At 45.0% G+C, this 23,268-nt stretch overlaps 1 pseudogene; it reads left to right on the top strand.

The window, feature by feature from the left end:
- The window catches only part of LOC145861178 (uncharacterized), a 56,926-nt pseudogene extending 34,066 nt beyond the window's left edge, over window positions 1–22,860 (top strand).
- The last annotated feature ends 408 nt before the right edge of the window (window positions 22,861–23,268 follow it).

The following is a 23,268-nucleotide window of genomic DNA, read 5'->3' as shown; positions in this document are numbered from 1 at the left end:
CACAGCGTCCCAGGTCTCCCTTGAGCGCTGAACCCATTCCTCCACCGCAGGGGCCTCCGTCTGGCTCTGATGCCATGGCTCCAGGACCGGCTGATAACCCAACACACATTGGAATGGCGACATGTTGGTAGAGGAGTGGCGCAAAGAGTTCTGAGCCATTTCGGCCCATGGCACGAACCTTGGCCACTCCCCTGGCCGGTCCTGGCAGTAGGACCGCAGAAACCTGCCCACCTCCTGGTTTACCCTTTCTACCTGCCCATTACTTTCGGGGTGAAACCCTGAGGTCAAACTGACCGAAACCCCCAGTCGCTCCATAAACGCCCGCCACACTCGGGACGTGAACTGGGGGCCTCGATCTGAGACGATATCCTCGGGCACCCCGTAGTGCCGGAAGACGTGGGTGAATAAGGCCTCCGCGGTCTGCAGGGCCGTAGGAAGACCGGGTAAAGGAAGCAGACGGCAGGACTTAGAGAACCGGTCCACGACGACCAGGATCGTAGTGTTGCCCTGAGACGGCGGGAGATCGGTCAGGAAATCCACCGCCAGGTGGGACCATGGTCGCTGTGGAACCGGGAGGGGCTGTAATTTCCCTCTAGGCAGGTGCCTGGGAGCCTTACCCTGAGCGCACACCGAACAGGAGGAGACATAGTGCCTCACGTCCCTCACCAAGGTGGGCCACCAGTATCTCCCACTAAGACCACACACTGTCCGCTCAACCCCTGGGTGACCCGAGGAGGGAAGCGTGTGCGCCCACCGAATCAAACGATCGCGAACACCGAGCGGAACGTACTTACGACCCACTGGACACTGCGGAGGAGTTGGCTCCGTCCGTAATGCCCGCTCGATGTCCGCGTCCACCTCCCAGACTACCGGTGCCACCAGGCAGGAGGCTGGAAGTATGGGAGTGGGATAGGTGGACCGTTCCTCGGCGTCATGGAGACGAGACAGTGCGTCGGCCTTAGTGTTCCGGGAACTGGGATATACGAGATGTTAAACTGAAATCTAGTAAAGAACATCGCCCACCTGGCTTGACACGGGTTCAGTCTCCTCGCCACCCGGATGTACTCCAGATTGCGGTGGTCAGTCCAGATGAGAAAAGGGTGACGCGCCCCCTCAAGCCAATGTCTCCACACCTTCAGGGCTCTGACCACAGCCAACAACTCCCTGTCCCCCACATCATAGTTACGCTCCGCCGGACTCAACTTCCTAGAGAAGAAGGCGCAGGGGCGGAGCTTGGGGGGGGTGCCCGAGCGCTGGGATAGCACGGCTCCTACCCCAGCCTCGGACGCATCCACCTCCACTATGAAGGGCAAAGAGGGGTCCGGATGCGCCAGCACCGGAGCGTCGGTGAACAAAACCTTCAGACGACTAAAGGCCCTGTCCGCCTCCGCGGACCACCGCAACCGCACCGGGCCCCCCTTCATCAGTGAGGTAATAGGAACCGCCACCTGCCCAAAGCCCTGGATAAACCTCCGGTAGTAATTGGCAAATCCCAAAAACCGCTGCACCTCCTTCACCATGGTGGGAGTCGGCCAATTACGCACGGCTGAGATGCGGTCACATTCCATCACTACCCCTGATGTGGAAATGAGATACCCCAAGAAAGAGACGGCTGGTTTGGAAAACTCACATTTCTCAGCCTTGACGTATAGGTCATGCTCCATCAGTCGCCCAAGCACTTTACGCACCAGAGACACATGCTCGGGGCGTGTAGCGGAGTAGACCAGAATGTCATCGATGTACACCACTACACCCTGACCGAGCAGGTCCCGGAGAATCTCGTCCACAAAGGATTGGAAGACTGCGGGAGCATTCTTTAACCCATACGGCATGATGAGGTACTCATAATGGCCAGATGTGGTACTAAATGCAGTTTTCCACTCGTCCCCTCCTCGGATACGCACCAGATTATATGCACTCCTGAGATCCAATTTCGTGAAGAAGCGCGCCCCGTGAAATGACTCTATCGCCGATGCGATGAGAGGTAGTGGGTAACTGAAACCCACTGTGATGGCATTTAGACCTTTATAGTCAATGCACGGGCGCAGACCTCCCTCCTTCTTCTTCACAAAAAAGAAGCTCGAGGAGATGGGTGAGTTAGATGGCCGAATGTATCCCTGCCTCAAAGACTCAGTGACGTATGTTTCCATAGCCGCTGTTTCTTCCTGAGACAGGGGATAAACGTGACTACGAGGAAGTGCAGCGCCCACCTGGATGTTTATCGCACAGTCTCCTCGTCGTTGAGGTGGTAATTGGGTCGCCTTCGTTTTATTGAAGGCGATATCCAAATCGGCATACTCTGAGGGAATGTGCACGGTGGAGACTTGGTCTGGACTCTCCACCGTAGTCGCACCGATGGAAACTCCTATGCACCTGCCCGAGCACTCATTTGACCACCCCTTAAGAGCCCTCTGTCCCCACGAAATCTTAGGGTTGTGAGTGGCTAGCCAGGGAATCCCTAGAACCACTGGAAACGCTGGGGAATCAATGAGGAAAAGACTAATCCGCTCCTCATGACCCCCCCGCATTACCATGACCAGTGGCACAGTGACCTCCCTGACCAGCCCTGACCCTAGCGGTCGACTATCTAGGGCGTGCACGGGGAAGGGTTGGTCCAACTGGACCAGGGGAATCCCTAACTTAGCCGCGACCCCTCCGTCCATAAAACTCCCAGCCGCGCCTTAATCGACTAGCGCCTTAAACCGGGAGTGAGGGGAGAAACAAGGAAAAGACACTGACACATACATGTGATGGACAGGGGGCTCTGGGTGAGGCTGGTGCTGACTCACCTGAGGTGTCAAAGGAGCGCTCTGCCTGCCTTCTGGACTCCCAGGTGAGTCTCTCCAGCACCGGTCCACAGTGTGCCCTCTGCAACCACATGAGGTGCAGGAGCGAACTCCCCCTCCAGTCTTCCTGGCTGCTGCCCCCCCTATCTCCATAGGCGTGGGAGCAGGAGGGCTGGAGGGTGGAATGAGCAGGGCCCGGGTCGGACGTCCGCGGGCGGCCAGCAGATTGTCCAGTCGGATGGACAGGTCCACCAGTTGGTCCAGGGTGATGGTCGTGTCCCGACAGGCTAATTCCCGGCGGACGTCCTCCCTCAAACTACATCGGTAGTGATCTATAAGGGCCCTCTCATTCCACCCTGCTCCCGCGGCCAGGGTCCGGAACTCGAGAGCAAAATCCTGCGCGCTCCTCGTCTCATGTCTCAGGTGAGTCCGGACTGTCCCACACGGCGTTTGCCCAGTCCAGGGCCCTACCCGTGAGGCAGGAGACGAGGACGCTGACGCTCTCCTCCCCCGAGGGAGAGGGACGAACGGTCGCCAGGTATAACTCCAACTGGAGTAAGAAGCCCTTACACCCAGCGGCCGTCCCATCGTACTCCCTGGGGGGAGCGAGTTTCACCCCACTGGTACTGGGTGCTGTGGGTGCTGGTTGGGGCGCAGGCAGTTGACCTGCCGCGTTCGTGGGGCCGAGAGCGCTTCGGTCCCAGCTCTCCATGCGCGCCAACACCTGATCCATGGCGGTACCCAGACGGTGGAGCAGGGTGGAATGTTGGGCAACTCTTTCCTCCATGGACAGGGTTGGCGCTGAAGTTCCTGCTGACTCCATCAAGTTGGTGCATGATTTCTGTCAAGGCTGGCTCAAGAAAGCAGGAGAGGTAGAGCCAGGCACAGAAGACAGTGAATTCTTGAACAAACTTTAATTCAAGAAAACTGTTATGGTCGTCAGAAAATAGGGACGCAGCCCTTAAATACTTCTGCGGTGGTAAAACACAAAAAACCAACCACAGGCAGAGGGGAAAAAAAACACACGTTCCTCAAGCACACAAACCCGACAAGGAACATAATCACGCACAAACACAGACATACTACGCTAAACTAAATAACCCCCCCTACTAATAACTAACCCAAAACAGGTGCGTGCCTACCTAGACCTAACCAACAGAAAGTGAAACAAAAAGGATCGATGGCAGCTAGTAGGCCGGCGACGACGACCGCCGAGCCCCACCCGGTCGAGGGGGGGTGCCACCATCCGTCGGTGTCGTGACACAAGGAGAGTTGGTTTGAAGAATTTGGTTGCTAAGAGAAGGACAAACTGAATTGTTTTAATAGGGGACTGGCTTGACCACACAATTAATCACACAATATATTTTGAGCAAAAGCTGTTGGTTTTTCGACCTAAAGTTGCAAAGAAAATGTTTTGATCCATTTAATAAAAAGAGACCAGCAAAATGGGTAAAAGCATGCAAAACCTGGTACTTTCACACTCATTTATGGTAAAGTGACTTCAATTGCTAATATCTCTGAACAAGGGAAAAACATCACCTGATTCACAGGAAATGCATTATAAAGGATGAAGAAGCAATACTCCAAGCAGAAGCTCTATGCTACTTGACAGACATAGAGAACTGATACTGTATACTGGTTGTTGGGGTGGGGATTGGCGTGGGGTGTGGGGGGTCCGTGGATGGCATTTGACCATTTCATTAGATTCCTCATGTCTTACTCAACGGTAAGATGATGTTTGGTCCAAATCGACTGTTGAATATCATCTTATAAATCATCTTATAAATGAAAAGGGTCAATTTGGATGCAATCAATTAGCATAATGACCTAAAATCCCTATTTTAAGCTCATGGGTTAGGTTTAGGGCTAGGGTTACAATTAGGGTTAGAGTTAGGGGTTAGGTTTAGAGTTAGGCATTAGGATTAGGGGTTACGGTTAGGGTTAGGTGTTAGGGAAAATAGGATTTTGAAAGGAAATACATTTGACGTCCCCTCGAGGATAGAAGAAAAAGTGTGTGTGTGTGCCGGTGCTCATGCCCTTCTGTGTGAGTGCCTCAGTGTGTGTGACCGCTCACCCACGTGTGTGTAATAAAGCAGTGCAGACCAGGAGCCCAACAAACAATCCTCCATCTTGTCAGCAGACACAGTGCAGGAGTACTGCTCTCCAGCATCAGCCGCGGCAACCTCGCCAGCCTCTGTGACTTGGAAATGCAATCTTTTTCATTATTTATTCTATCTGATTTTATATAATTTTTTTTCTAAAAGGATAGACATACTGTTCATAAGTTCATGACATTACGCATGCCTTGGCCCCTGGATGATGTAGATGAACACACTGAGAGGGGGATAACCAAATAAAAGTGCAGAAAGCATAATGAAAGCAGCGAAACACTAAAGCCCACACCGACCTCATGCTTAGGTTGCAGCGCCAGAAAAGTGTCTCGATCCAGCGAGAGGCCGTTCCTCATTTAATTACATGTTCCATTTGTGCGTTCCAAGAAGGCTTCAGGCAGAGGGGCTTCTGAGCAGACCCGATCTCTCTCACGCATGCACGCACGCGCAAACACATTAACACACGTGTAGATACGCACAGTCACACAAACACACACAGATACACGCACACTACTCTAACGCTGAACTTGCTGCCTAATTAAACAGGACAGCACACAGCTCTCTCGCTGTCTCTCTCTGAATGGTTTAGGTTTGGGATAGGCTTAAAATAAACATACAACCTTTGGCACCAGAGGTTGGACCTTGACTGGGCTCACAGTTGTGGTTTTGTGAGACGAGAAGAAGAGTGTGAGTGAGTGAGTGAGTGAGTGAGTGAGAGTGAGCGAGGGAGAGAATAGATAGGAAGGGAGAGAGAGAGAGAATAGAAAGGAAGGGAGAGATATTTTTTATTTAACTAGGCAAGTCAGTTAAGAACAAATTCTTATCTACAATGACAGCCTAAGAACAGTGGATTAACTGCCTTGTTCATGGGCAGAACAACAGCTTTTTTACCTTGTCAGCTCAGGGATTTGATCTAGCAACCTTTTGGCCCAACGCTCTAACCACCGTCCAGAGAGACAGACAGAGACAGACAGAGACAGAGAATAGATAGGAAGAGAGAGAGAGAGAATCCATCTAGACACCGTTGCCCTAGAGCACACAACAAACTATACATACCTTGGCCTAAACATCAGCGCCACAGGTAACTTCCACAAAGCTGTGAACGATCTGAGAGACAAGGCAAGAAGGGCATTCTATGCCATCAAAAGGAACATAAAATTCGACATACCAATTAGGGTCTGGCTAAAAATACTTGAATCAGTTAAAGAACCTACTGCCCTTTATGGTTGTGAGGTCTGGGGTCCGCTCACCAACCAAGAATTCACAGAATGGGACAAACACCAAATTGAGACGCCGCATGCAGAATTCTGCAAAAATATCTTTCGTTTACAACGTAAAACACCAAATAATGCATGCAGAGCAGAATTAGGCCAATTATACCCATTAATTATCAAAATCCAGAAAAGATCCGTTAAATTCTACAACCATCTAAAAAGAAGCAATTCCCAAACTTCCATAACAAAGCCATCACCTACAGAGAGATGAACCTGGAGAAGAGTCCCCTAAGCAAGCTGGTCCTGGGGCTCTGTTCACAAACACAAAACACAAAAAAAGACCCCACAGAGCCCCAGGACAGCAACACAATTAGACCCAACCAAATCATGAGAAAGCAAAAAGATAATTACTTGACACATTGGAAATAATTAACAAAAAACAGAGCAAACTAGAATGCTATTCGGTCCTAAACAGAGAGTACACAGTGGCAGAATACCTGACCACTGTGAATGACCCAAACTTAAAGAAAGCTTTGACTATGTACAGACTCAGTGAGCATAGCCTTGCTATTGAGAAAGGCCACCGTAGGCAGACCTGGCTCTCAAGAGAAGGCAGGCTATGTGCACACTGCCCACAAAATGAGGTGGAAACTGAGCTGCACTTCCTAACTTCCTGCCAAATGTATAACCATATTAGAGACACATATTTCCCTCAGATTACACAGATCCCCCAAAGAATTAGAAAACAAACCTGATTTAGATAAACTCCCATATCTACTGGGTGAAATACCACAGTGTGCCAACACAGCAGCAATAATTGTAACCTGTTGCCACAAGAAAAGGGCAACCAGTGAAGAACAAACACCATTATAAATACAACCCATATTTATGTTTATTTCTTTTCCCTTTTGTACCTTTTTTTTTTAACATTTGCTCATCTTTACAACACTCTATATATACATAATATGACATTTGTAATGTATTTTATTATTTTGGAACGTCTGTGAGTGTAATGTTTACGATTCATTTTTATTGTTTATTTCACTTTTGTATATTATCTCCTTCACCTGCTTTGGCAACGTTAACATATGTTTCCCATGCCAATAAAGCCCCTTGAATTGAATTTAATTGAGTTTGTTTGTACATTCAAAGTATGTGCTCAGACACCTGTCGTTTGGTTAATACTTAGGCACTTGTTAATACTACTTGTATGTATCAACTTCTAGCCTGTATTAAGTCCTGTGTGTGTGTGTGTGTGTGGGATATATGTGTTTGTGGGTTTCTGCGTGGAAGTTTCATTTTATTTATCTTTTTTTTCACCCCTTTTTTCTCCCCAAAAAAGGGGGAGCGATGAGTCTTGTCTCATCGCTGCAACTCCCAAACAGACTTGGGAGAGGCGAAGGTCGAGATCCATGCGTCCTCCAAAACACAACCCAACCAAGTCGAACTGCTTCTTGACACAATGCCCATCCACCCCGGAAGCCAGCCGCACCAATGTGTCGGAGGAAACACCGTACACCTGGTGACCGTGTCAGCGTGCACTGCACCCGGCCCGCCACAGGAGTCATTAGTGCGCGATGAGACAAGGATATCCCTGCCGGCCAAACCCTCCCTAACCTGGCCGATGCTGGGCCAATTGTGCGCCGCCCCACAGGCCTCCCAGTCATGGCCAGCTGATACAGAGCCTGGACTCGAACCCAGAATCTCTAGTGCCACAGCTAGCACTGAGATGCAGTGCCTTAGACCACTGCGCCACTCGGGAGGCCCATCGTTTTCTTTATCAATGAAACAATAAATACAATAAGGAGTGTGAATGCAATAAGGGGTGTTAAGGAGTGGTATGGAGTGTTAAGGGGTGTTAAGGAATGGTAAACAATGTTCCCAGCCCACGCAGAGATGCACGAGATTGAACTTCACAAAAATATACACTATCTTTCCTGGCTTTAAACATATCAACTTTTGCCTCTACTGTGGAAATTGGGATTAAATCAAAGTCCCTTTCAATGCAACAAATCCAACATCAAGACTGAGTTGGTGATTTTGTTGTCAGAGTAGCTTTGTTCTATTTCACAGGCATGAGTGGTCTTTCCACCACCAGCAGTCAGAAAGTGATTACAGAGCAGAGCTGCATGTAGCTACATGTGCACATTTGTTGGTACAGTGCCTTGCAAAAGTATTCACCCCCCCTTGCAATTTATCCTATTTTGTTGCATTACAACCTGTAATTTAAATGCATTTTTATTTGGATTTCATGTAATGGACATACACAAAATAGTCCAAATTGGTGAAGTGAAATGAAATTCAAAAAAATAAAATGAAAAAGTGATGGGTGCATATGTATTCACCCCTTTGCTCTGAAGCCCCTAAATAAGATCTGGTGCAACCAATTACCTTCAGAAGTCACATAATCAATTAAATAAAGTCCACCTGTGTGCAATCTAAGTGTCACATGATCTGTCACATGATCTCAGTATATATACACACCTGTTCTGAAAGGCCTCAGAGTCTGCAACACCACTAAGCAAGCGGCACCACTAAGCAAGCGGCACCATGAAGACCAAGGAGCTCTCCAAACAGGTCAGGGACAAAGTTGTGAAGAAGTACAGATCAGGGTTGGGTTATAAAAAAATATCCAAAACTTTGAACATCCCACAGGGCACCATTAAATCCATTATTAAAAAATGGAAAGAATATGACACGACAACAAATCTGCCAAGAGAGGGCCGCCCACCAAAACTCACAGACCAGGCAAGGAGGGCATGAATCAGAGAGGCAACAAAGCGACCAAAGATAACCCTGAAGGAGCTGCAAAGCTCCACAGCGGAGATTGGAGTATCTGTCCATTGGACCACTTTAAGCCAAACACTCCACAGAGCTGGGCTTTATGGAAGTGGCCAGAAAAAAGCCATTGCTTAATGAAAAAATAAGCAAACACATTTGGTGTTCGCCAAAAGGCATGTGGGAGATTCCCCAAACATGTTGAAGAAGGTATTCTGGTCAGATGAGACTAAAATGTAGCTTTTTGGCCATCAAGGAAAACACTATGTCTGGCACAAACCCAACACCTCTCATCACCCCGAGAACGACATCCCCGCAGTGTAGCATGGTGGTGGCAGCATCATGCTGTGGGGATGTTTTTCATCGGCAGGGACTGGGAAACTGGTCAGAATTGAAGGAATGATGGATGGCGCTAAATACAGGGAAATTCTTGAGGGAAACCTGTTTCAGTCTTCCAGAAATTTGAAACTGGGACAGAGGTTCACCTTCCAGCAGGACAATGACCCTAAGCATACTGCTAAAGCAACACTTGAGTGGTTTAAGGGGAAACATTTAAATGTCTTGGAATGGCCTCATCAAATCCCAGACCTCAATCCAATTGAGAATCTGTGGTATGACTTAAAGATTGCTGTACACGAGCAGGAACCCATCCAACTTGAAGGAGCTGGAGCAGTTTTGCCTTGAAGAATGGGCAAAAATCCCAGTGGCTAGATGTTTTTTTTGTCTTATTTCTTGTTTGTTTCACAATAAAACATATTTTGCATCTTCAAAGTGGTAGGCATGTTGTTTAAATCAAATGATACAAACCCCCCAAAATCTATTTTATTTCCAGGTTGTAAGGCAACAAAATAGGAAAAATGCCAAGAGGGGTGAATACTTTCGCAAGGCACTCTATATCCCAAGGTAAGTCCATGAGATTAAATTACGTGGATCTCCTGGACTGAGTTTATGATCCCATAGCATTACACCATCTCACACACACACTTGCAAAACCAATAGAGTCATGGAAAGGCCTGAGTTAAAGAGAGTTCAACTGTTTGTATAGCAGTCATGAACATTTGAGTGGATTTTCCATCATTGAGGAGAATGTTTAACAATGGATTGTTTATGATGGTGGAAAAAGTGTGTGTGTGTGTATGTGCGTGTGTGTGCGTATCAGAGTGGAGAATGATAAACAATTATTTTTTTATGATGAAACAGTAGTGATTTTGATTGATAAGGAAACGTTAGTGGTGGTGATCACCGTTTCCCCCATTGTCAAATAAGTGTAGTGCGCTTTAACATCTCTGGCTCCAGGCCGATTCCCAGACAAGACATAATAACGGTGAGGCAAAACTAGGAGTGCTGATCTAGGATCAGGTCCCCCCAGTCCATATAATCATATTTATATTCACTCTGAGATGCTTGGTGAATATGTCCCGACTCAATCGAGTAGAAAATAGCATCTCTTAGGTTAAAACCATATCCAGCTCTCCTTACCACTCCTTAACACCAATGTTTCTTCTAATTAATTTAAAATGGCGCCGACAGAGAGGGCGGTAACTCACCAGCACTACCAACATTACGACCAGGAATATGACTTTCCCGAAGCAGATCCTTTGTTCACACCCCCCAGGGCAATTGAACTGATTCCAGAGGCCTACCCAAAACAACGCAGGCGGAGGAAAGGTACTCAGAATGGTCTTCTAGTCTGACTTAGGAGGCGCGCTCACCACCCACCACTTCCGAGTATATTACTCGCTAATGTTCAGTGTCTGGATACTAAAGTTGACGAGCTCAGGGCGAGGGTTTCTTTCCAGAGAGACATCAGGGAATATAACATTCTGGGGTTTCACGAAAACATGGTTCTCTTGGGATATACTGTCTGAGTCGGTCCAGCCAGTTGGGTTCTCAGTTCATCGCGTAGACAGGACTAAGTACCTCCCCCGGGAAGAAGAAGGGCGGGGGTGTATGTTTAATGATTAATGACTCATGGTGTAATTGTGATAATATACAGGAACTCAAGTCCTTTTGTTCACCCGACCTAGAATACCGCAAAATCAAATGCCGACCATATTATCTCCAAAGAGAATTTTCTTCGGTTATAGTCACGGCCGTGTACATCCCCCCTCAAGCCGATACCATGATGGCCCTAAAGGAACAACACTGGAATTTATGCAAACTGGAAACCACATATCCTGAGGCTACATTTACTGTAGCTGGGGATTTTAAGAAAGCAAATTTGAGGAAAAGGCTACTGAAGTTAAATCAACACATTGACTGTAGTACTCGAGCTGCTAAAACACTAGACCACTAGTACTCCAACTTCCGGGATTCCTACAAGGCCTTCCCCCTTTTTTCTGCAAATCTGACCATGACTCCATTTTGCTCCTCCTTTCCTATAGGCGGAAACTCAAACAGGAAGTACCTGTGCTAAGGACTAGAGTGCCTTGAGAAAGTATTCACACCCTTGGCATTTTTCCTATTTTGTTGCCTTACAACCTGGAATTACATTTTTGGGGAGGTTTGTATCATTTGATTTACACAACATGCCTACCACTTTGAAGATGCAAAATATTTTTTTTTGTGAAACAAACAAGAAATAAGACAAGAAAACAGAAAACTTGAGCGTGCATAACTATTCACCCCCAAAGTCAACACATTGTAGAGCCACCTTTTGCATCAATTACAGCTGTAAGTCTCTTGGGATATGTCTCTATAAGCTTGGCACATCTAGCCACTGGGATTGTTGCCCATTCTTCAAGGCAAAACTGCTCCAGCTCCTTCAAGTTGGATGGGTTCCTGCTCGTGTACAGCAATCTTTAAGTCATACCACAGATTCTCAATTGGATTGAGGTCTGGGATTTGATGAGGCCATTCCAAGACATTTAAATGTTTCCCCTTAAACCACTCAAGTGTTGCTTTAGCAGTATGCTTAGGGTCATTGTCCTGCTGGACGGTGAAGCTCCGTCCCAGTCTCAAATCTCTGGGAGACTGAAACAGGTTTCCCTCAAGAATTTCCCTGTATTTAGCGCCATCCATCATTCCTTCAATTCTGACCAGTTTCCCAGTCCCTGCCGATGCAAAACATCCCCACAGCATGATGCTGGCACCACCATGCTTTACTGTGGGGATGCTGTTCTCAGGGTGATGAGAGGTGTTGGGTTTGTGCCAGACATAGCGTTTTCATTTTAGTCTCATCTGACCAGAGTACCTTCTTCCATATGTTTGGGGAGTCTCCCACATGCCTTTTGGCGAACACCAAATGTGTTTGCTTATTTTTTTATTTAAGCAATGGCATTTTTCTGGCCACTTCCGTAAACCCAGCTCTGTGGAGTGTATGGCTTAAAGTGGTCCAATGGACAGATACTCCAATCTCCGCTGTGGAGCTTTGCAGCTCCTTCAGGGTTATCTTTGGTCGCTTTGTTGCCTCTCTGATTCATGCCCTCCTTGCCTGGTCCGTGAGTTTTGGTGGGCGGCCCTCTCTTGGCAGATTTGTTGTGGTGCCATATTCTTTCCATTTTTCAATAATGGAATTAATGGTGCTCTGTGGATGTTCAAAGTTTCTGATATTTTTTTATAACCCAACCATGATCTATACTTCTCCACAACTTTGTCCCTGACCTGTTTGGAGAGCTCCTTGTTCTTCATGGTGCCACTTGCTTAGTGGTGTTGCAGACTCTGGGGCCTTTCAGAACAGGTGTATATATACTGAGATCATGTGACAGATCATGTGACACTTAGACTGCACACAGGTGGACTTTATTTAATGAATTATGTGACTTCTGAAGGTAATTGGTTGCACCAGATCTTATTTAGTGGCTTCATAGCAAAGGTGGTGAATACATATGCACGCACCACTTTTCCATTTTTTTTTTTTTCATTTCACTTCACCAATTTTTGTGTATGTCCATTACATGAAATCCAAATAAAAATGCATTTAAATTACAGGTTGTAATGCAACAAAATAGGAAAAACGTTAAGGGGGGTGAATACTTTTGCAAGGCACTGTAAAGATTATGTTGTCGGGCCGTATACTGTGTAAGATAGATTTACTGAGTAATGGTCTATGCTGGTTCTGTGTCAATAGGCATGCGACCGGAGAAAATAATGTGAAATTGAAGAAATGTAATGGTAGTGACATAGAACATGTACAGTACCTTCGTAAAGAAATCAGACCCTTTGACTTTTTGTTACGTTGCAACCTTATTCTAAAATGTATTATATCATTCTTTTTACCTCATCAATCTACACACAATACCCCATAATGACAAAGCAAAAACAGGTTTTTAGAAACTGAAATATCACATTTACATAAGTATTCAGACCCTTTACTCAGTACTTTGTTGAAGCACCTTTGGCAGCGATTACAGCTTCAAATCTTCTTGGGTATGATGCTACAAGCTTGGCACAACTGTATTTAGGGAGTATCTTCTATTCTTCTCTGCAGATCCTCTCAAGCTCTGTCAGTTTGGATGAGGAGCGTTGCTGCACAGCTATTTTCAGGTCTCTCCAGAGATGTTCGATTGGGTTCAAGTCCGGGCTCTGGCTTGGCCACTGAAGGACATTCAGAGACTTGTCCCGAAGCCATTCCTGTTCTTTGCTCCGTTCATCTTTGCCTCGATCCTGACTAGTCTCCCAGTCCCTGCCACTGAAAAACATCCCAACAGCATGATGCTGCCACCACCATGCTTCACCGTAGGGATGGTGCCAGGTTTCCTCCAGACTTGACGCTTGGCATTCAGTCCAAAGACTTTAAACTTGGTTTCATCAGACTAGAGAATCTTGTTTCTAATGGTCTGAGAGTCTTTAGGTGCCTTTTTGGAAAACTCCAAGTGGGGTGTCATGTGCCTTTTACTGAGGAGTGGCTTCCGTCTGGCCACTGCCATAAAGGCTTGATTGGTGGAGTGCTGCAGAGATGGATGTCCTTCTGGAAGGTTCTCCCATCTCCACAAAGGAACTCTAGAGCTCTGTCAGAGTTCTTGGTCAGGTTCTTGGTCACCTCCCTGACAAAGGCCCTTCTACCTCGATTGCTCAGTTTTGCCGGGTGGCCAGCTCTAGGAAGATTCTTGCCGATTTTAAACTTCTTCCATTTAAGAATGATTGAGGCCAATGTGTTCTTGGGGACCTTCAATCCTGCAGACATTTTTTGGTACCCTTCCCCAGATCTGTGCCTCGACACAATTCTGTCTCGTAGCTCTACGGACAATTCCTTCAACCTCATGCCTTAGTTTTTTCTCCGACATTCATTGTCAACTGTGGGACCTTATATAGACAGGCGTGTGCCTTTCCAAATCATGTCTAATAAATTGAATTTAACATAGGTGGACTCCAATCAAGTTGTAGAAACATCTCAAGGATGATCAATGGAAACAGGATGCACCTGAACTCAATTTAGTCTCATAGCAAAGAGTTTTTTATTTTTTATACATTTTTACAAAATTATAAAAATCTGTTTTCGCATTGTCATTATGGGTTATTGTGTGTATATTGCTGAGGAAAATATTTTATTTAATAGATTTCAGAATAAAGCTGTAACGTAACAAAATGTGGACAAAGTCAAGGGGTCTGAATACTTTCACTCACACATCAAGTGTTATGAGATGTTTGTCTGACAACTTCCATAACTGTATGAACTTTTCCAATTGAACTCTTGTTTTCATTTTGTTGTTTTTCTCCAGTGAACCCTTCATCATCCTCATCATCATCACTAACCTGTTATGTTTTTTCTCTTACAGTGCCAGCTGTCAGAGAGTTGAGAACGTCACACAGGTATGGAGACTTCTCTTTCAAACATCCAAATGTTATATGTCAACCAAATCAATACATTAGGGAAGAACCAGTTTGGAGAACTTCATAATGGTTAATAGGTTTTGGTTCAGGTCTTGTTAGTGTGTTGCAGTTTCCTGGCTGTCAATTCTTAAATACACAAGAGAAAAGTAACCCACCTGATCTGTGGTTGACAGACATTTTCTCCTATCATGAATCATGTGGATACAATCAGACTGTGCAATACAGCCATTCTGATTGTGCTTCATCTTTTAATGTGCTGAAAGTCTTTTGGAAGTTAAGCAGAGCTGTAGTATATGAGTATAACAGAACTTATTTGGCAGGCAAAACCCCGAGGACAAACCATCCAGGAAAATAATTATTTGAGGTCACTCTTTTCAATGGGTTTTCATTGAGATTCTAGAATTCTAAGGCAGTTGCTTGCAGTTCCTATCGCTTCCACTGGATGTCAACAGTCTTTAGAAATTGGTTGATGTTTTTCCTTTGTATAATGAAGAAGTAGCCCTGTTCAGAACGAGGGTAGAGTGAAGTGTACTGTTTGATAGAGGCGCTTGACCTGAAAAGCACGCTCCACTTTGTTTTCCGGTATTGAACGCAGTTTATCCCGTCTTAAATTTTATCGATTATTTATGTTAAAAAATACCTAAAGTTGTATTAGGAAAGTTGTTTGAAATGTTTGGACAAAGATTACAGGTAACTTATGACATATTTTGTAGTCATGTTGCGCGAGTTGGAACAGGTGTTTTTCTGGATCAAACTCGCCAAATAAATGGACATTTTGGATATATAATGATGAAATTAATCAAACAAAAGAACCATTTGTGATGTTTATGGGACATATTGGAGTGCCAACAGAAGAAGCCCGTCAAAGGTAAGGCATGAATTATATCGTTATTTCTGAGTTTTGTGTCGCGCCTGGCGGGATGAAATATGATTGTCTGTGTTTGTTTGATGGGGTGCTGTCCTCAGATAATAACATGGTTTGCTTTCACCGTAAAGCCTTTTTGAAATCTGACACGGTGGCTAGATTAACAAGAAGTTCAGCTTTAATTTGGTGAATTGCACTTGTGAATGTATGAAAGTGAAATATTTTTGAAATTTCCTTTTTAATTTGGCGCTCTGCCATTTCACCGGATGTTGTCAAATCGATCCCGTTAACGGGATTTGAGTTATAAGAAGATAAATTATTAACATTTCCGGCATTACAGCAAATTAAGATCCTAAATCTGTAGGTCTTTTAGAAGCAGAGCAGTTGGTGGCTGATGTCAGGCTCGGAGGACTGTGGTGTGTCTGTGTTTGTGTGTGTGTGTGTCCCAGAGCCTTGTCAGTTCCAATGATGTGCATAAACCCTGGATGACTGACGGGGTGTTGTGTTGCAGCCACCGCACAGCCATATTGGTACTCCTCCTCCATTATAAAAGGTATAGAAATCCAATTAGGGCTAGGGCCTATTTTCCTGAATTTCCGCCTGACTGATGTGCCCAAAGTAAGCTGCCTGTTACTCAGTCCCAGAAGCCAGGATATAGGTCCCAGGCTCTTATAATGGAAAGATACGGGTCCTATGCAATTCTAGCTCGAAGATTGCAATTCCTATGGCTTCCACTAGATGTCAACAGTCTTTGTTTAAGGTTTCAGGCTTGTTTCTTCCAAAACGAAGAAGAATTTTGAGTTTTGGTACAAAGAATCACAGTGGAAAATCAGTCTGTCGGCGTGCCTGCTAATTTTACTTTTCTATTGAATATACTTCTTTCCGTATGAAATATTATAGTTTATTTACATTTTAGGGTACCTGAGGATTAAATAGAAACATAGTTTGACTTGTTTGAACAAAGTTTAGCGGTAGCTTTTTGGATTCCTTTGTCTGCATGTTGAACAAGTGGATTACTGAAATCGATGGTGCCAACTACACAGACTTTTAGGGATATAAAGAAAGATTTTATCTAACAAAACAACCATTCATGTTGTAGCTGGGACCCTTGGGATTGCAAACAGAGGAAGATTCTCTAAAGTAAATTATTTATTTAATCGCTATTTGTGATTTTATGAAGCCTGTGCTGGTTGAAAAATATGTTGATGTGGGGCGCCATCCTCAATCAATCGCATGGTATGCTTTCGCTGTAAAGCCTATTGTAAATCCGACAATGCAGTTAGATTAACAAGAATTTAAGCTTTTAAACAATATAAGATACTTGTATGTTCATAAATGTTTAATATTACGATTTATTTATTTGAATTGCGCGCCCTCCAATTTCACCGGATGTTGTCTGGCAGGACACCTAGCCTTAATTTTAATTTAATTTAATAATGTCTATACGTTTTTGACACGTTTATTCTATTATAGACACCTTAATGCATACTTTTAAAATATATTATGTGAACTAAACCTAAAATGAAAAAAATATACACTGAACAAAAATATACATACAACCATTTCAAAGATTTTACTGAGTTACAGTTCATATAAGGAAATCAATCAATAGAAAATCTTTTATTACCCCCTAATTTCACATGACTGGAAAACTTATATGCATCTGTGGGTAAACAAATTTGTGCACCACATGTTAGCTAAATAAGCTTTTTGAGCATATGGAACATTTCTGGAATCTTTATTTCAGCTCATGAAACATGGGACCAACACTTAACATGTTGCATTTATATTTTTGTTCAGTATATAAAAAAATGTAATGAAAGTATTATCTTTTTTTTTGTACTGATACTACCCCAATATACCAAAAAAAAAGCTTAAGTACATATACAGTTGAAGTCGGAAGTTTACATACACCTTAGCCAAATACATTTAAAGCCAGTTTTTCACAATTCCTGACATTTAATCCTGGTAAAAATTCCCTGTCTTAGGTCAGTTAGGATCCCCACTTTATTTTAAGAATGTGAAATGTCAGAAAAATAGTAGAGAAAATTATTTATTTCAGCTTTTATTCCTTAAATTACTTTTCCAGTGGGTCAGAAGTTTACATACACTCAATTAGTATTGGTAGCATTGCCTTTATATTGTTTAACTTGGGTCAAATGTTTCGGGGTAGCCTTCCACAAGCCTCCCACAATAAGTTGGGTGAATTTTGGCCCATTCCTCCTGACAGAGCAGGTGTAACTGAGTCAGGTTTGTAGGCCTTGCTTGCACACGCTTTTTCAGTTCTGCCCACACATTTTCTATAGGATTGAGGTCAGGGCTTTGTGATGGCCACTCCAATACCTTGACTTTGTTGTCCTTAAGCCATTTTGCCACAACTTTGGAAGTATGCTTGGGGTCATTGTCCATTTGGAAGACCCATTTGCGACCAAGCTTTAACTTCCTGACTGATGTCTTGAGATGTTGTTCAATATATCCACAGAATTTTCCCTCGTCATGATGCCATCCATTTTGTGAAGTGCACCAGTCCCTCCTGCAGCAGAGCACCCCCACAACATGATGCTGCCACCCCCGTGCTTCACGGTTGAGATGGTGTTCTTCGGCTTGCAAGCCTCCCCCTTTTCCTCCACACATAATAATGGTCATTATGGCCAAACAGTTCTATTTTTGTTTCATCAGACCAGAAGACATTTCTTCAAAAGTACGATCTGGTTTTGGATCAGTGGCTTCTTCCTTGCTAAGTGGCCTTTCAGGTTATGTCGATATAGGACTCGTTTTACTGTGGATATAGATACTTTTGTACCCGTTTTCTCCAGCATCTTCACAAGGTCCTTTGCTGTTGTTCTGGGATTTATTTGCACTTTTTGCACCAAAGTACGTTAATCTCTAGGAGACAGAACGTGTCTCCTTCCTGAGTGGTATGACGGCTGCGTGGTCCCATGGTGTTTATACTTGCGTACTATTGTTTGTACAAATGGACGTGGTACCTTCAGGCGTTTGGAAATTGCTCCCAAGTATGAAACAGACTTGTGGAGGTCTACAATTTTTTTTCTGAGGTCTTTCTGATTTATTTTGATTTTCTCATGATGTCAAGCAAAGAGGCACTGAGTTTGAAGGTAGGCCTTGAAATACATCCACAGGTACACCTCCAATTGACTCAAATGATGTCAATTAGCCTATCAGAAGCTTCTAAAGCAATGACATAATTTTCTGGAATTTTCCAAGCTGTTTAAAGGCACAGTCAACTTAGTATATCTAAACTTCTGACCCACTGGAATTGTGAAATAATCTGTCTGTAAACAATTGTTGTAAATATTACTTGTGTCATGCACAAAGTGGATGTCCTAACCGACTTGCCAAAACTATAGTTTGTTAACATGAAATTTGTGGAGTGGTTGAAAAACAAGTGTATGTAAACTTCCGACTTCAACTGTAATTTTGTCCTTTAAACATTTAATTGAAATACTGTAGAATTCCATTAATTCCTAATGGAGGACTGCTCCTACAGCGGAGTGCCAATATGGCCGACCAGTGGCTTCAACGCCTTTCAATGGCCAATACATTGCATCTGTAATCCAGGGTTTATATACATCATTGGTCAATCCCCCTCCCGTGGTGTCACCATGGGGCCATTATTAAGGCCTGCTGTATGTTTTCCTGGAACCTCCAGACAGACTTCTGTGCTGCTGCTGGTTCTGCTGTGGAGGGAAGGCGTAATGCTGGCAGACCTGTTACTGTACTACACATACATGCAAGCATACACACACACATACACACACATGCAGATAGGTTCTCTATAACCTCTGTTGTGACCGTGAGCTATAGAGCCATTAGAGAGATGGATGAATTGGCGAGGGGGCAGTTCAGACCATTTTGATCTCCACCGTGACGGGGTTCAGCGTAACATTAATTCCTCCTCCGAGAACCATCAACTATGTCCCAACAGGAAGTTCCAGTCTCAGAAGGGTTACAGTGGTAAACAGACTGGGAGGGAGGGAGGGAGGGAGGGAGGGAGGGAGGGAGGGAGGGAGGGAGGGAGGGAGGGAGGGAGGGAGGGAGGGAGGGAGGGGGAAATGGGTGTGTGGATGGATGGATGGTAGATCAAGGTTGAGTTGTATTTACTTGGGTAGCGGTAACTGAGGGAGGAGAGGGTGGATTGGCTGTCCGAGGAATAGGGAGGGAGAGGGGGAGTCTGAAACCCAAGTCTGGGTCTGAGTGGAAACTTGAATGGAGTGGAAACTGGGCCGGGGGCCACTCTGCAGATCCACCTGAGTCCTGCCAGAGCAATCAGCTATCAGAGAGTTTAGAGAGGGAACCATTTGCCACACTAAGTAAAACCGGCAGCGGTTTGTAGGGATTTGGCCTAACGTTTAAGCCTTAATGTCGGGATATTTGGGTACGTGAAGTCGTTTTGTTTTGGGGAGTGGGTGCCAGACCTTGTCTGCCTCAAAGTGGGATCATCGGCACTGTAGCAGGCAGCAATCTCCCCTGCTGGAACGCATGCCAGGTGAAGTGAATCTACTCGCAGCTTCCAGCTGTGTAAACACACATACACACACGCAGGAACGTACACAAACACACACACCACACATATGGACATACATGCGAACACACACACACACAGTTTTGTGTTGCTATCCTTGTGCGGACCAAATAATAGATTCCTATCCAAAATCCTATTTTCCCTAACCCTTAACCTAACCTTAACCCTAACCCCAAACCCTAAAACCATACCTAACCCCTAACCTTAATTCTAATCCTAATCGTAACCCCAATCCTAACCCCTAAACCTAAAATAGCATTTTTCCTCATGGGGACCGGACTATCCACAAGGATAGTTAAACAACACACACACACACACACACACACACACACACACACACACACACACACACACACACACACACACACACACACACACACACACACACACACACACACACACACAGCAATACTACCAATCCTAATAAAAGCACTATGTCTAACTGGAACACATCAGGGGGAAATGCTCCCTCACACTCCCTTTTTCTGTCAAATTAAAACAAAGCTGAATTTTCTCCACTCTGAATGGGCCTTTAAGCCTTGTTAAAAACAATGAGTTCCTTCAAAGAAGTAAACATATTTAACAAGGTCTGGTGTTGTCTTCTTCCTGTCTGGGAACTTGCAGCGGAACGTGACACTGTCCTTCCTCCCTCACCCTTTCTCTAATAATCTGTCTCTTTAATTTTAGACCCCTTCCTTTCTCTCTCCCTCTGTGTGTGTGTTTCTCTCTCTTTCTTGCTCTTCCTCTTCTCTCTCCCCCCTCCACCCCTCTCTGTTCCTCTTGGTCATTTTTTCTCTCTAACTCTCCTGTTAGCAATAGACACACATACAGTAGGTTTTTTGTACGTGTCCACTGTAATTTAGCATTTTCCGAAACATTGATTTATAGCTATTTCAGAGATATGGTGCATACCGTAAACACTGACAACCAGTCTTCCCTGTGGCTCAGTTGGTAGAGCATGGTGTTGGCAACGCCAGCATGGTGTGTGCAACGCCAGGGTTGTGGGTTCGATTCACACGGGGGGCCAGTCCAAAAAAAAAAAATGCATGAAATGAAATGTCTCTGGATAAGAGTGTCTGCTAAATGACTAAAATGTAACCATGTACAATGGTAGATGTGCTATGTATAATCTAACTGCACCTATATATGACAGAAACTTGCTGTACAGTTTTACTGTAATGTAACGGTACCAATGGTGGCACCTCAACAGTTAACATCCAAAGACCTGCAGAATTTCAGGTATTAGAGTATTGGTCACTTTAGGAGCTGGCTCTCCTTACTGTAGGCTGCTTGTGGACGACTAGAAGGATTCAGAACCTGGAGGCGGCAGGCAGGAAAACAGTCCCACTCTGTGTCCCAAATGACACTGTATTCCCTACATAGTGCACTACTTTTTACGAGAGCCCTATGGGTGCATTAAATAGGGAATAGGGTGCCATTTGGGACGTTGTCCCTGTCTTGGCCAAAAGGCAGTAGCTGGATAGCTGGGCTGTTAAAGGCATTGAGACTTTAAAGCTTCATTGTTTGTGTATCCAGTAGAAAGCAGAGACTCCCCGACGGCCTTCTTCAAATCAGATGCCGGGGATTTCTTTTATGGTATATCGCTCCTCGCTTGTCGCTACCAAAGAGATCCAGAGCTGACGTGTGCACACACACCAGTGGAGGCTGCTGAGGGGAGAATGGCTCATAATAATGTCCAGAACAGAGAAAATGGAATGGCATCAAACACCTGGAAACCATGTGTTTGATGTATTTTATACCATTCCACTGATTCCACTCCAGTCATTACCACGAACCCGTTCTCCCCAATTAAGGTGCTACCAACCTTCTGTGACACACACACACCATTGTGAAAGGAAAACAGCCTACCTTTACTTTAGTGTTAGTGGGGGTTATTTACTTGTGCTGGTTAACCTGTTTATTTGCTTGACCCTGTTTGTGTACAGTATCTGTCTAGTTGCAATAGGCCCCTGCTTTGTCATGGTGTGTTATGGTTCTGGGCCTGTGGTGGTGCTGATGGTAATGTCCTGTTTAGACGGTTTCTATAAAAAATGACAGGGCTATGTTGGTGTGTGACATTAGGGTCTGTGTACTGTACTGAATACTACTTAATAGACCCATACACACCACAGAGGGAGGGACATGGAGAGGAGGTAGAGTAATACAGTCATGCTTCCCCTCCTTCTTTCCCTTTTCCTCTCCTCTTCTTCCTGGTATTATCATTCTTATGGTTGTAGGAATAGTTATATAAGTATGGATGGAGTTTTATGGGCCCCTGATGTGGAGTGTGGTATCTCTCCCTCCCTCTTTTCCTCCTCTCTCCATGTGTCCCTTCTTTTCTTCCTCTCTGTCCAATTGTTTCCATCATCTCCTCCTCTCTTCTTCTCTCTGTTCACCCTCACCTCTCTTTCCATCCCCCACCCTCTTCTCCCTTTATTCTCCCCCCTAGCTGCGATAATCACATCACTCACACTACTTTACAGCTCTGTACGTTCAATCAGCAACTCCAGACTCCACTGTGACTCTTAAAGTAGAATCAGACCACAGGAGACGTGGCAAGAAAGGGCCTTGCGGTCGTGCCGTCCACCAGCCTTCCACCAGCCGTCCAACAGCCTCCCTGGAAACAATAACACTGGGCCGTTGGACTCTTCAGACCCACCAGACTCAGCGCTCAGAGCAGCAGACCGACACTGTAGTGGTCCTGCAGGATACAGTTCAGCCTGAGTCCAGCTGCTACCAGACAGGGAAGACCCAGGATGCAATAGATACGCCACACAAGCAGAGTGAGTGAGGACCCACACACACACACACACACACACATAGGCTCAATCCCAATACCCCCCCTTAGCCCTCCCCCTGTTTTCAAGCAGTCCAATACCCCACCGAGGACTGCTCGAAAACAGAGCAACTAGTGGTAGGGAGAGCTAAATAAGGCCTTTCGAAAGGGACATCACTACAGTACATCATTCGGGCACATCAGAAACTGCCAATGGCTACCACGCAATTAATTGACGATGAGCCTTGTGTTTTCACAATGCCTGTTCTGGGGGCTGCTATAAATTCCTTATATTTCTCATGCAACAAATACGTACTTACCCTATGAGCAACAAATGAGAGCAGTAGAACAACAATGTTCCCTCTGGCTGTGGTTCAATGTGGAGTTGTACTGAAGCAGGACTTTCATTCCATAGCAGTTTGA

The sequence above is a fragment of the Salmo salar genome, chromosome 16 (genome assembly GCF_965601325.2).
Source record: "Salmo salar chromosome 16, fSalSal1, whole genome shotgun sequence".
Classification (NCBI taxonomy): domain Eukaryota; kingdom Metazoa; phylum Chordata; class Actinopteri; order Salmoniformes; family Salmonidae; genus Salmo; species Salmo salar.
Note: the sequence above shows the minus strand (reverse complement) of the source record. Positions and strands in the feature narration are given on the sequence as shown.